The sequence below is a fragment of the Lagopus muta genome, chromosome 7 (assembly GCF_023343835.1).
Source record: "Lagopus muta isolate bLagMut1 chromosome 7, bLagMut1 primary, whole genome shotgun sequence".
NCBI classification, from domain to species: Eukaryota; Metazoa; Chordata; class Aves; order Galliformes; family Phasianidae; genus Lagopus; species Lagopus muta.
The window spans coordinates 4,913,398-4,926,811 of record NC_064439.1 but is presented as its reverse complement, the minus strand read 5'-3'; the positions used below and the strand labels follow the sequence as shown (position 1 = coordinate 4,926,811).

The 13,414-nt window shown below is 50.4% G+C and overlaps 1 protein-coding gene across 3 annotated transcripts in view; it reads left to right on the top strand.

Moving 5' to 3' along the window:
* Nucleotides 1-2,643: 2,643 nt before the first annotated feature.
* Nucleotides 2,644-13,414, top strand: part of LOC125695837 (mitogen-activated protein kinase kinase kinase 3-like) — a 68,633-nt gene continuing 57,862 nt past the window's right edge. For 2 of the 3 annotated variants that reach the window (XM_048950823.1, XM_048950820.1), the window contains exon 1: nucleotides 2,644-2,773. The gene's annotated coding sequence lies outside the window, so the exon portion shown is untranslated. Of the gene's footprint in view, nucleotides 2,809-13,414 lie in introns of all 3 variants that reach the window. The other variant, XM_048950821.1, reaches the window with a different exon arrangement.

The window sequence follows — 13,414 nt, the reverse complement described above, 5'->3', positions numbered from 1 at the left end:
CATCTGTGTGCTGAAATTGCATGCAGGTCCATGAGCGGCTCCAGCATCCTGCTGTGAAGCAGTACCCATTTTCTGAGCAAATAACTTTCTTTACACTGAGACGGCATCACTCCTTTACAGTTTGCAAACTAAGTATAGGAATGATTTCATCCACCTTCAATACACAGCCATCACTATGGGAGAGAAAGCTTGACAGATGTCTCACAGCACTCACCAGCCTTATATTACAGTTTAGGGCAGGAAGCAAGAAAGGATATTAAATCAAACAGAAAGCATGGGAGAACTTCAGGTTAGACAGAGCTTACTTAGTCACACAAGAATTGGGTCAGCACTGGGGGATATGCGTTCACATCCTGCAGCAACCTTAGCACAGCCCAAAATAGCAGCAGTTAGGTAAAAGCCAAGTCTCTTCCCCTTTTTTCTCCCCACTGCAAACACTAATGCTTACATCATGAAAGAAGGAACATAAATTGAACAGCCCTGGGCAATGATTTGCAAACCTGTTGCTCTGCAGATGAACTTTCTGGATATCTCATTAGTACCCACTGGTGGCATTGAGCTTTCCTCTGAACATATTTTTGGGATAGTATAGTTCTTCATATCCTTCATATCACCCTACTATTTTTTACCAGCAACGAAGAATCAGAGCACACATTCATACATCTTCTGTGTGGCATGGCTTTCATCTCACCAACTGCTATGGCTTGGGATAGCGTGCACCAAAATTGTTTCCTAATGGCATTCGGGACACAGCTGTTCTGGAAGTAAAGGGAGAATTTGGCTGTATGGATATGAGGAACACCACGCCTGCTGTCTTTAGGGACACAACATAGCTTCATGTCTTTTTTATCTCTGCATACAGAGCCACTACAACTGTCTGCAACACATTCATTGATGCTCTCCATTGTGCACTCTTTACCTTATATACTTCAACCTCATGTCCTGGAGCCATGTGCCTGGTTCCCAAGGTAAACATTTCTGCTCCTCTCCACAAACATGCTGAGGGTTGCTAGACTGCATTTGCACCAGAACACATGGAAGTGCATGCAGAGCCACACACCTCCATTCGTTCTCCTGCCAGGCTTCATAAGTGCTTGCAGGAGCAACAAGAGGAGGCAGAATGTAGGAGCAGGTCCTCAGCACACCCATCAGCAGAGAGCTTTTCCACGGAAAAAGGCTTTGCACACATGATGGTTGTTACATTGTTTGGGAACACCCTAGAATTGAAATCACTGTAGCCGGATTCCTGGAGCATCAAACAAATTCAGAAGAGAGAAGCTGCTTGGAAGGAGTTTTCAAAAGTAACTGGCGCTCGCCTAACTGATTCCTGTTAAAACCAGGAGATATTAAAGGAGCTGCTTGTCCCTGAGTACCTTATATACTTCAACCTCATGTCCTGGAGCCGTGTGCCTGGTTCCCAAGGTAAACACACGTGATTTATTTCAGAAACACATCTGCAGCGCAAGAATTCATTGCACACATCCCTGAAGGGCAGGAGCCAAAACATTTCCAATGTGCCAAGTTACCGGATTGTTATTAAGCTGTCAGAGTTACAGGGAAGGTGCAGGGAAAGGCAACCTCCTTCCCCAGGCCAGGTGGCTTAGCATAGTCTTAGGCTGCTTCCCAAAGTAATGAGGCAAGCGGGAGTCAGAGGTTCCTTCCAGCAACAGCTCGGTCCCCCTGGATGCCTCCCCGTAAGCTGCACAAATATTCTGCGGAGGGAGAGGGAAAAGAGTGAAACCTATTCAGTTACATCAAGCTCATGACTGGCCTAGTAAAATCATTTATGGAGTGAGGGAACCCGGAGCGCTTTGGGCTGGAGCCATCTGCTGTTATTTGGTACACAGAATCGGTTTCTATGGATTTTATTAATAGGTCACGCGATTGTGTGCGAGGATGTGAGATGTGAATCTCTCCAGAGTGGTCCCTGCCTGGGGCTCCTATTGCCTTCACAGGCAGCAGCTCCAGCTTTCTGGCAGCCCTGAAAGCCTCAAGGGGAATGGCTCTGCTGCTAGGATTCTGCCTGCATTTCTGCTTGCATGTCTCTCTCGCCACCAAAATTTCAAGCTGACTTTCTTCCTGTTCTTCTCTGCAGCACGTTTTCTCAATGTGGAAATAGGGAAATAATCAGAGAAGTGCTCCTGCTTCCTTTCTCCGCTGTCTGCAAAATTCTCTTTCTTTCTACCCAGTGGGATTCCTAGTGCAGACCTCAAGCCCCACTTGCACTGGCTTTGGAGTCCACGTTGTGTGCTGGCCCTAACGGTGTGAATTTTGTTATTAAGCCACTTTGGCCTCCCCTCAGATGGATCCAAAGGGATGTGCTGCACCAAGGATGCTCAAGGCAGGCACTTGTGGGTCACCGCATCCCAGAAGCTGCTCCACCTCCCACAGGGGCTACCAAGGAAGCTCTGAGCTGCTCTGTGACAACAGGTGACATCCCAGAAACAGCCGAGAGCCACCCCAAAACCCCACGACCCAATAGGGCCCGGCCCTCCCTCATCCGCTAACGTGATCCCCAATCACCACAGAAGCCCTCAGCGGGACCCCGCGTTATGGCGCCCCCCGGCGGGCTGGCGCTGCTCTCGGCGCCGCTCCTCACCGCTTCCCCATTGGCGGCGGCGGCTCCGCGCGTCATCGCTTCCTCCCGCTTTTGTGCACCGCCCCGCGTCCCGCTGCCGCCGCCGCTCCGGATCCCGCCGTGCCGCGTCCAGTCGAGCCTTGCCGAGCCGAGTCCCCGCGCATGGCCCCCCGCGGGTAGCCGCTCTCCGGACGGGTAAGGCTCTCCGGGCGCCTTTCCGCGGGCAGTGGGTGCGTGCAGCCGGGCTGCGGGCTCGGTTTTCTTTGGCTCTTTCATTTTTATGTTATTTTTTCCCCTCGGTGCCGATTTGGAGTTTCGCTTGTCTTCGTTGTTCTTTCCCCATCCGCTTTCCCCGAAGGTCAGCCCGCTTCTGAAGGTCGCTGGAGGGTTGCAGGGTTCCGCTCCGCGGCTCGGGCTCCGTGCGGGGCCGATCGCTGCGGGACGGCCGCGTTACGGGCGCTCGTGTCGTCGGGATGCTCCCGACTCGTGCCAGACCCAGCGCTGGGTCTCTACCGTCCGGGTTGGTGCCGAGCACCGCAAGCCACAGTACCGGAGAACCGTGCATACGATCGTTTTCTCGCCTGACGTGGCCGAATGCCGCTTGGGAAGTGGATTCCCCCTCTCCGGCTGCTTTTTGCCTCCTCCCCAATTCCCGTTGGCTTCTCTTAGCCTCTCGCACACCGACCCGCTGCGGGTTTGGCTGCACACAGAGAGCCCAAACCCTGAGCTCCATCCTTTGTGGCTGTGCTGGGGATGCTGAGGGTAGCCGGCTCGGATGGGGCCCTGGGCAACTTGATCTGCTGGGTGACGACCAGCTCACAGCAGGGGCTCGGAGCTGTGAGACCCCTCGGAGGGGTCTTTGAGGTCCCTTCCCACCCAAACCGTTCTGTGATTCAATGACTCTTTGTAGGTTGGGGTTTGTGCAGAGTTTGGGGGTTTCGGGAGTCAAACGGCAGTTCTGTGCTAGCTGAGGGTCTGCTGCTCATCCCTTACAGTGGAAGGGCTTTGAGGTTTCTCCTGCTCTTTAGTGCTTTCCTCCCCAGCTCTGTGCCTCAGGAGGATTTCCTGGCCCATAGAAGCTCCTCCATTGCAAGCCAGGGCTGGATGGGCTGCTAGCCTGCTGGTGTGTGAGCATAGGGGCTCTTTTGCATCTTCCTTCACTAAATGGTTTCTGGTGCTGCAGTTTTATCCATCGGTCTCATTGCAAAGAGATGCAGTCTGGCTTTTCATACAGAACAGAACCTGCAAGCTGATGGACAGAGCAGCATGGAAACTCTTCTCTTCCCTCCATCCCTTCCCAGACATTGCTATGGACTGGCGATGCATCCTGGTGTGAGCATGCAGCTTGGACTTGCTTTGTTTTCTGAGTTTTGCTGTTGGGAAGGGCCCAGTGGGGATGGCAAGGATTGCAATGGTGCTGGCAGAGCTTGGTGCTGCGCGTCTGTCCCTCCTGTTGCAGAGCTGCTGCTGGAGGGAAGTGAGTCAGGGAGGTGAGAGGGTCATTAGCTGCAGTGGGAAAGGAATTAAAGACTTTCAATGACAGCTCATCTGCTCCGAGGAAATATGGTTTTTCTCTCTACAAATCTCTGCATTTCTGTGTATCTCCAGGTCCAGCTCAGGAAGGGGCTGCGTGTCCCTGGAGGCAGCAGAGCCCTCAGCTTCTGCAGTGGGCCGTGGGCTGCTGTCTGCCAGATGCAGGCAATGTGTTCTGGGTTCGGTCCTTCCCACTCCCCTCTGCACATATCCCGGCCAAGTGCAGCGTGCGCAGCAATGTGCAGAATGTCAGCTGTGCACCGGGGAGATGGAAAATGCATTATAGAGCCATAAGAAGGGGAATATGGAATTTTATTCTTTTTTCCCACTTGGAGCCCTCAGGCGCTCCTCAGTCTTTGCAGAAGAGTGCTAAATGGCCCACTGATCCCTAACCTGGCGGAATACCCTGAATCCCCAGACTGTATTTATTTTCCCATTTAAGCTCTGTGAGGCAAAGTGGGCGATGGGACGTTTTTCCAGGAACCCTTCCAGGAAAGCATCCGTGGCTCCGGCCAGGCTCTCTCTGTTCTCCCTCTGCTGCCTCCTTGGCTCTCTACACATTCCTTCCAGGTGCCTTTTCTGCCTTTGTCAGGTGGGATGCAGGGATGCTCCACATCATCTCGCTTGTGCCCGACCGTGCTGCCTTTGTGTGATGCGTGGGCACCGGGTTGGCATCTGCCATGCTGCTTTTCCGCAGGAGAGATGAGTTCCATCTGTGAAGGGATGTGTGAGCGCATATGCACGTGGTTGTGTTGGCATTTTGGTTTGTTTTCAGTCTGTCCTCACACTTCTGATCCAGTCTGGCCAAGTAGTCTTCTTCTTAGTCACTGAAATGGCAACCGGTGGCCAACCTGATCACTGTCCCATCTCATCTTTAATAACAGAAGAATAAAAAATAGAATCATAAAATCACTAAGGTTGGAAAAGATCTCAAAGTCCAGCCATCAGCCCACCCCTGCCATGCCCATTGACCACATCCGTCAGCGCCACATGGTTCTGGAGCACCTCTGGGGGCGGTGACCCCACCACCTCTCTGGGCAGCTGTGCCACTGCATCACCACTCTTTCTGAGAAGAAATTATTCCTTATATCCGGCCTGAAATTGCTGCCTTCTGCTCCAAAGCCACTGGGGAATGATTCCCTGCTGAAGATGGATTGCTCAGGAGAGCAGAACGAGAGTGACGAGCCTTCCCTGTGCCGCCGTGCCAGGAGCTGTGGTGTCCCATACTGGTGACATAGGAAGGAGTTTGGTCCCTCAGTGCTGCAGCAGCTGGGGGGAAAGCATTTGGCCAGGCGGGCTGCAAGGGCTCAGGGTCGAGCCTTGTGTCTTTGTGGTTGGGGCAGGGTGTGCTGCTGGTGTTGGCTCCGGGTGTTCCCAGAGCACCAGGAGTGCACTGGAAGGCTGAGAATTGGATCTAGACTTGCTGAGGCTTGTAGGAGTCAGAGGTGGCAGGTGTATGTACCACCAAAAGAGGAGGATTCAGCTCCAAAATGCATTCCCCAAACACTTTTTCCATGGAAGATCTTATATCTATATTAGTGGAGACCAAGTGGCTCTGGGTCTCTCATAGAAACTGTCCTCTCCCAAGCTAAAACTCATTCTGGCTACTATTTAATCAGCAATTTTGGCAAAAACTGCCCTGGTTTTATGCTCCTCACTCTGCAAAACGATCTGGGCAGATGAACCAGCGCCGTACTGAAACCCAGGGAGGAGCTGAGCTGGAGCTTGGCCTGGTGCCGGAGGAGCAACACAGGACAAAGTCCGGGCAGCAACGTGCATGGGCCAGGTCCTGGAAGGAGCTGCCCGCTGCGTGGGATGCTGTGCAAACAGTGTGTGCTGGCCAGGCCCTTGGGTGACCTGAACTCTCAGGTAGTGATTAAACACCACTCCTGCACTACTAGGGCTGTCCTGGAGCGTTGGTGTTAATCTGGTCTGTTTAAAGGCTTTTTGTGATTCTGGAGCCTTGCGAGTGCCTGAAGATCCCTAAAGGACTTTGGAAGTTTTGCACATAACGAGGCTTGGCTGGGGAAAACAGCTTAGGGACAAGGTGCAGGGTGAAGTCTTGTAGCTGGTGGTCGAGGTGAATGGATTGGAATATGTGTGTGGACAGGAACTCTATTTTAAGTGCTTTTTCCTTATTGGCCTCTAACCTGAGAGTGCCCTCAGGGGGACTGTCCCTTTTCTGCATGCTGGGTCATTGCAAAGGCCAACTGATAATGTTATCTGTGGGTGATGCTGGTGTGTTGACAGCTCAACTTGATGTCTGAAGAGATGATGCAGTCAGTGTGGAAATGGGTGGCTGGAAGGAGGTGTGGGCTGGGACCTTGCAGCAAAGCAGTCTAGCAGCTCTGTGAGTGATGATTGTGTGGTACTTGGAGGTGGGAGGTTTGGGGTTGCTTCTGTTGATGTGGATCAATCACAGAATGGTTTGGGTTGGAGACCCAAAGACCATCCAGTTCCATCCATGGGCAGGAACCCACCAGACCAGGTTGCCTAATGTGCATCCCTCCATACAGGCACCAGGCTGGGTTGAGCTCCTGGAAGGCTTTCCTTGCTGGTACTGGGTGCTCTCACTGAAGCCTCAATGCCTTCTGTTTGCCTTTCCGCATGGAAACACAGTCCAATCCTGATTGTAGTCCTCCTGGCTCCCAGCTTGGCGAACAGCTTTTGGGAAACCTGAGCACCCAGTTAATAAACTGATGGAATGCTTTTGCTGCTCCTTGGTCTTAATCCTTCCTTGCTGGTGTAACAGAGTAGCCAGAGTCATTAGAGAAACATGCAAAACATTTCAGTTATTTCTATTTGGATGTTGCTGGTGGCAAATAAGAGATAAATGGAGTCTGAATTGAGCTGTGCTTAGTTTGTTGCATCATTGGTTTTATTGGAGGGTTCAAGGTCCAGCTCTGAATTGCTGCTGTCTGGGTTCAGCCCAGCTTCAGGGTGCATTGGAGCTGCGTTGTGCCTAATGAAGGGGTGGGCAGATGGAGAAGCGAGGGGAAGGGCTGCATGTGTGTGCTTCTTTAAAATGCTGGGTTCTCATTCTCCATCACTGCCTTCCCCAGTCTCCTGAGTGGCCATGGTTAGATGGGTTTGCTTTGGTGTCTGTCCCATGAGCTGACTTGTAGTGCCTCAGAAGCTTCCCCACTAGCCATGGGCAGATGCCCATGTGTGACACCAGCACTTCTGGATGTGCTCCTGGATGCTGCCTTGAGTCCTGACTGGCTCTGATGGAAGGGCAGCTTTGTTGTTTGTCTGCATACTGTAAGGGTGGCCTCTGTGTGCAGACCAGCTTGGCTTCATCTCTCTTGGCTGAAATGACCTCGTAGGCATGAAGGGTTTGAGGAATAGTGCCTGCCCTTCCCTATGTTTGCTTGTGTTGGGGATGGAGATGAAATGCTTTGCTTGCTGGGGCTCTCCCCAAAGTGCTGAGATATTGAAGATAAAGACAATATGTGTGTCATTCACTGTGCTACCTGGCTGATGACTCAAGAGAAAGGGAAAATACTTAAATCATCACAATATGTCTGCGTGTTCACATACAGCATTACCAGTATGACTAATAACATGGTGCAAGCCTGCTTGGCTTCTGGATGGGACAGGCTGGGGAGAGGGTGTCTTACACTTGTGAGTTGTGTCACAGAAAACAAGCTCAAACAATCAGCTTTGGTACTGGTGTAGAATGTGCTGTAACTGTCTTCATCTGGGATGAAATCTGGGGATCAGCTCGTTGCAGTGTTAGTCTGCGTCCAGGAGCATTGCTGAGGGCTTTGAATGGTGCCCTTACAGCATCATGCCTTAACCAGGGAGTACAGTGGGGGAAATTGTGTACATAACTATTTAAAAGACAGCTATTCCCTTTGCAGAGCTTGGAAAAAATTGCCTGTACATCTATTGCATGAGTCTTGAGGTGTTAGCAGACGCAGCTGTGTTCCGCTTAACTGCATGCTGGCATCGTTTTGGCTGTCCTTGCAGTTCTTGAGAAATGAGAAGAGGAAACCATTTGGTTAGAGACCGAGGAAAGCTGAAGGATGTCTTTAATGCATCTGTGTGCACTGAGTTGTACAGATGTATGTGCTGTGTAGTCCCTAGTTGTAAGGGGTCTGTGGGGGGGGGACGAAGCTCTGTTGGCGGGGACGAAGCAACCTGTGCACCTTACAAGCCTGCAGTGTTGGCTTTTGGGCTGGTGGGCAGCGGGTTGGCTGTATGCTCTGGCTTGTGAGAGGGCACTGTCCCCTCCATTTGTAGTTTGTGATGAGGACCACAGAACGTGTCTGCACATCCTATAAAACAAGGCAGCCGTGCTGCAAGGCTCTGTTTGGGGCCGTTTGTGACATAATCCATCAAGAAGCAGTCTGCTCTCTGACTTACTGCTGGAAGTGTGTGGTTGTGGATGGATGAGCAGTTGCTTACCTAGCATTACCAAAGCAACGAGTTGTTGCTTTCCATGACTCATGAAAATGCACTGTAGGTTCTCTTAAGAATGGCTGAGATCATTTTTTGGCCAGGGCCGAGGATCTGGTTTCCTTAGCAAATAGCAGTGGAGGTGGAGGGATGGGGATTTCCAAACTCATTTCTTTGTATGTGTGAGTTGGATTTTTGAGCTTGCTTAATGAGGTACTTATTTCATTTGAAAAGAAGGGGAAAAAGAAAAAGACCTGTAAGTTCCACATCTGTTTGGCTTTCGTGGCATGTCCCGTTTTGTTGTGTTTTGCCTTACAGAGGGGAAAGGTACCAATAACACTGCAGGGCTGCATGCTGTATTTTTCCGCTTAAACAGGCATAGAAACAGGGGTGGCATTTTTCTTCTAATGCAAATCGTAGAGTGGTTGGAGTTGGAAGGGACTCTGAAAGGTCATCCAGTCCAACTGCCCTGCAGTGAACAGGGATACACACAGCTCCATCAGGTGCTCAGAGTCCCATCCAGCTTGACCTTGGCTGTTAGCAAGTTGTGTTTTAGTGTTTGGTCAACCTTCTGTCTTTTTATTTTATTTTTATTAAATAATTATTTGCATCACTTTCTGGTTTGGGCTGTTCGCTCTGTAAGGAGCAAGACTCGCATCCCTGAGAACCAAGTGATGCAAGAGGAGCATCAGGTGGAGGGGAATGGGAGCTGTAGGATAATGGGAGGTCCCCAAGTGCTTGGTGACCTCTGCACCCAGCTTGCAGCATCCTCTGCACACCTGTCAGAGGGAGCAGCTGTACCTTAGCACCTTGGAACATGCAGAGAGGGTATTGGCCCTCTGAGGCTGCACAGGGGCAGCACATCTGTCCTGGGAACAGCAGGAATGCAGCAGTGTAATTGCAGCAGCGTAACTGCCTGGCTGAAAGCCAAGGCTGAATGGGAACAATGTGACTGAACAGGTTTGTGCTCGCTTCCTCTAATCTCAAAGGTGAGGTAAAGCAGAAACTCAGAGGAGTTTGCTCTCCTCCTGCTTCCCACTGCTGTGCATTTTGTTTAACTCGCTAGCTTTGGGCATCGAGGGCAAAGACCACTGGTTTTATCAGAAGCATCGCCTTACCTCCCTTTTCACAGCACACCGTACGTGGAAGCCTTCTGGATCGTAATGATTTATTTCTATGCAGAAAAGGAAACAACTGTGATCTGCAGTCTTCTGTTCTCAGGGTTTGCGGATATGTGGATGTAGGGACAAAGTTCATGACTTCATGCCATGATTAGCTGCAGCCTACATGCCTGTAACACGGCAGCACTGAGCCCAGCATGGCTGCACCAGGCTCTGTAAGATCTAAAGAAGGCTTTACCAGCAGAACTAGTCCTCAAGATGGGAGGTTTAGGTTGGATATTAGGAGGAAGTTTTTCACACAGAGGGTGGTGAGGCACTGGAACAGATTGCTCCTCCTTAGGCTGTGGATGCCCCATCCCTGCAGGCATTTGAGGCCAGGCTGGATGTGACTCTGGGCAGCCTGGTCTGCTGGTTGGTGACCCTGCACATAGCAGGGGGCTGAAGCTAGATGAGGATTGTGGTCCTTTTCAACCCAGGCCATTCTGTGACTCTGTGATTACCAGGTGGGTTATTGCTATGCAGGGCCAAGACCCAGCAGCAGCTGTAGAGCTGGCAGTTCTGGGGAGCGGAGGATGCCAGCAATGAGCTGGTGCTGCTGGGCTTCCAGGGCTTTGCACTGCTGTATGCTGGAGAAAAGAGGTGGATGCAAGATTTGGCAAGCTGTTCTGCTGCGTTTTTTGAACAGTCGTGCCTTCAGATTGCCGCCAATGCATGGGGTTCTTTTGACTGGAGAGGTACGTCAGAGGGCTTTGTGGTTTCTGGGAAAGTGTTGCTCTGAAAGCTGTGCTTTCTCATCTGTAAATTACAGGTGGGGGTGTTGAAGCCCACCCAAGTTAAGTCATTCCCTCCAGTGTAAGATTTCCAGAGTATAACAGAGGGGAAAGAGTCCTAAATCCCGTTCCTTCCTCCAAAAAAGAAATAATAAAGTTTAAAAGGGTGAACTTACAATTTTTTTTCCTTTTAGTTTAAACATTCCAGTCTTCATGACTTACCTTTCTTTCTTCAGCTTTGACATCTGCAAGTACTTCTTTTTAACTGAAAATAAGGAAGCGTGGATTCTGATGTAATCATGTGATTCCAGGAAACTGGCTACTAATGAAAAACACCAAATCGTGTGAGAATTTGCAATGCTCGGGGTCAGCCCATGGCCCAGCATCTGAACTAGAAACCGAAGCAGAACCTTCTATTTTCAGCCTTCTTTTCAGTGTTGTGACCGGCAAGCATTGCTTCATCATCCATTGACGCCCATCCAGTTGCAAGAGGAGATGTAGGGTTTCCCAAACCCTTTGGTTCCTTATATTGTTCTCTTCTCTGTGCTGGACAGGATCGTGCTTGAGTGCTCAGAGACGCACAGGTTCTCCAGTAGTACTAAAATGAGGTCTTGCACTGCTTGTGGCTGCTGAGAGAGAAAGTAATGGACTGACTTGGGTGCCTTGGAGCTCATTGAAGCTGAAGGACCACGTGCGAGTCCTCCTTGGCTTAATTCTCCTTGGACAAGTCTTGTGAGCATGAAGGAAATAACAGCAGGAAGGGAGATGTCTTCAAAGGGCAGTGCTCCCCCAACGTGAGCAGGCGAGCAAAGCCAGCACGTTTCTTCACACCATGGGAGATATTTATTCTGTGACTAAGCATAAAAGTTAAGAGATGGAAAAGGTCCTATGAGATCATATCGTCCACCTCCCTGCTGGCGCGCGGTTTCCTCCCTGGGGTGTATTTTTGAATGGGCTGTCAAGCAGATGGGACTCATTTACTGGAGGTACCATGGGGCAGCCCGTGCAGGTGTGGGATTCCATGCACATGTGACTCCACTTGCATGTGCACGAGTTGCTTGCAGCAAGAGGATTTGATAGTAAATCAGACTCAGCATTCTTTGCATTCTCGAGCCTTCCCGTTGACTTGCTGCAGCTCGGTTTCTGCAGGCGTCAGCCTGTCTATTTTGGAATGTTCTAGGGATAAGCTAATTTTGCTTGATGTTTATGATGGAGTAGGTGGTTTGAAAACTAATAATAATAAGAAAAAAAAAAAAACAGAATCTTTTTGGTAAGGAGAGGTCAGCCAGCTAGACATCTGCACAGCTGGCCCAGGCTCTACTTGCTGTGGTCTGTGATGGCGTCGAGTGAAGACTCCCGGAGGAGACATCAGAAAGGTGCAGGTGGAAATGCTATTGCTATGACAAACAGATCCGTGCTGGAGTTTCAGACCGGAGCTTTGGGACCATCAGCTCTGCTTCGTTTATTGCTCCTCAGAACGTGTAACCATAGCACAGCCTCATGCATACGTACTTCTGCTTTTTTTTCATTTCACACACCCCAGTTTCATTTGTGGCTGAGAGCACTTAGCAACTCACAGAGTGCAGACACTGAGTGTTGGGTAGAAAGGGACAGATTCTGTCCTTACCTAATTCAGGGAAGATTTGGAGCATATGTAGAATGTAGGTGGGGGTTTGGAGCAGAAATTTCTTATCAAGGCATGTGCTGCCTTGCTGTGTTGGGATTGTGTTGGCTTTTGCATCCAGGATACTTTGCTGCTTTCAAGAGCGTCTCCTGGTCAACAGGGATGTGAGATCAACATTTGGGATTGGAAACCAGGACTGCTGTATGATACAGGTGAGCAGCCAAGCTCGCTTCACCACTGATGAGAAGTTTTTGCTGGAGGTGGCCCCATGTTGGGCCCCTGGGGCTGTGTGTTGGCCTTATGGTCAGTATCCCAACACCATGCTGCATTTTGTGTAGTTTTCTGTAGGTGTTGTGGGACATCCCTTGGTGCACCACTCTCTCTGCTGAATCAGGAGAAGTTTTCCCCTAAATCCAAGGAGGGCAGGGGCTGGGTGTTTCATGGCACACACCATGTCCCTGGCACCGATGGTCTTTTTCTTGGCATGTTGCATGGAAGTGACAGTATCGCAGATGACGTTTTCTAGGAAAGTTTCCAACACTTGTAAATGAGCCCTGAGATGTGCTTCACCTCCCTTCCTCCAGCAGACGTCTTCTGAGGAGGGGGGACTTACTGCAGGGCACAGCACATGCAGAGAGAAAGTCTGCCTTATTATTACTTGATTTGGAGAAATCTTGGTCTAAAGATTTAAAAAGCAACTGCACATAATGCCTGGACACCACCTCTCATCATCAATTAGCAGCATTAAATACTCAGCAGAGAGTTAATGAGAAAACTGAAGTCTTTCCATCAGGATAGCCTTCTGGTTTCCATTGAAATACAGCTGAAGAACTGGAAAGGCTCCTGTATTTTGTTTTGATATGCAGGCATATGTTCCTTTCCATCCTGGAAATTAATTCTGTCTGTCTGAAACTGGGCCGTGGGAATCATTATTGAGTTGCTCAATGTTTCTCAGGGCTCTCTTGGAAGAGGAGCTGACTGTTTCCCTGCTGTGTCTAATAAATGACCTGGTTTTGGAGCAGCTGAGCAACTGCTGCTCTGACAGTCTTTGCATTTGAAGGTGTTGCTTGGCTGCCCTGACAGTCCAGGATTGGTCCGTGGTCTCTTGCAGCTGATGGGCTCCTCTCTTCTGAAGGTCTTCAGGTGTATTTCCTCCAAGGTGCCTTCTGCTGACTCCTCCTGACTTTCCTTTGCACCACACCAGGCTGGAAGCCATAGGAGAGGCACTGGCACAGGAGAAGCTGTGGGTGCCCCATCCCAATGAGTGTTCAAGGCCAAGTTGGATGGGGCCGTAGGCAGCCTGGTCTGCTGGGAGGTGTCTCTGCCAGTGGTGCAGGGTTGGAAGCAGATTTCTTTAAGGTCCTTTCCAACCCAAGTCTCTTCTGAT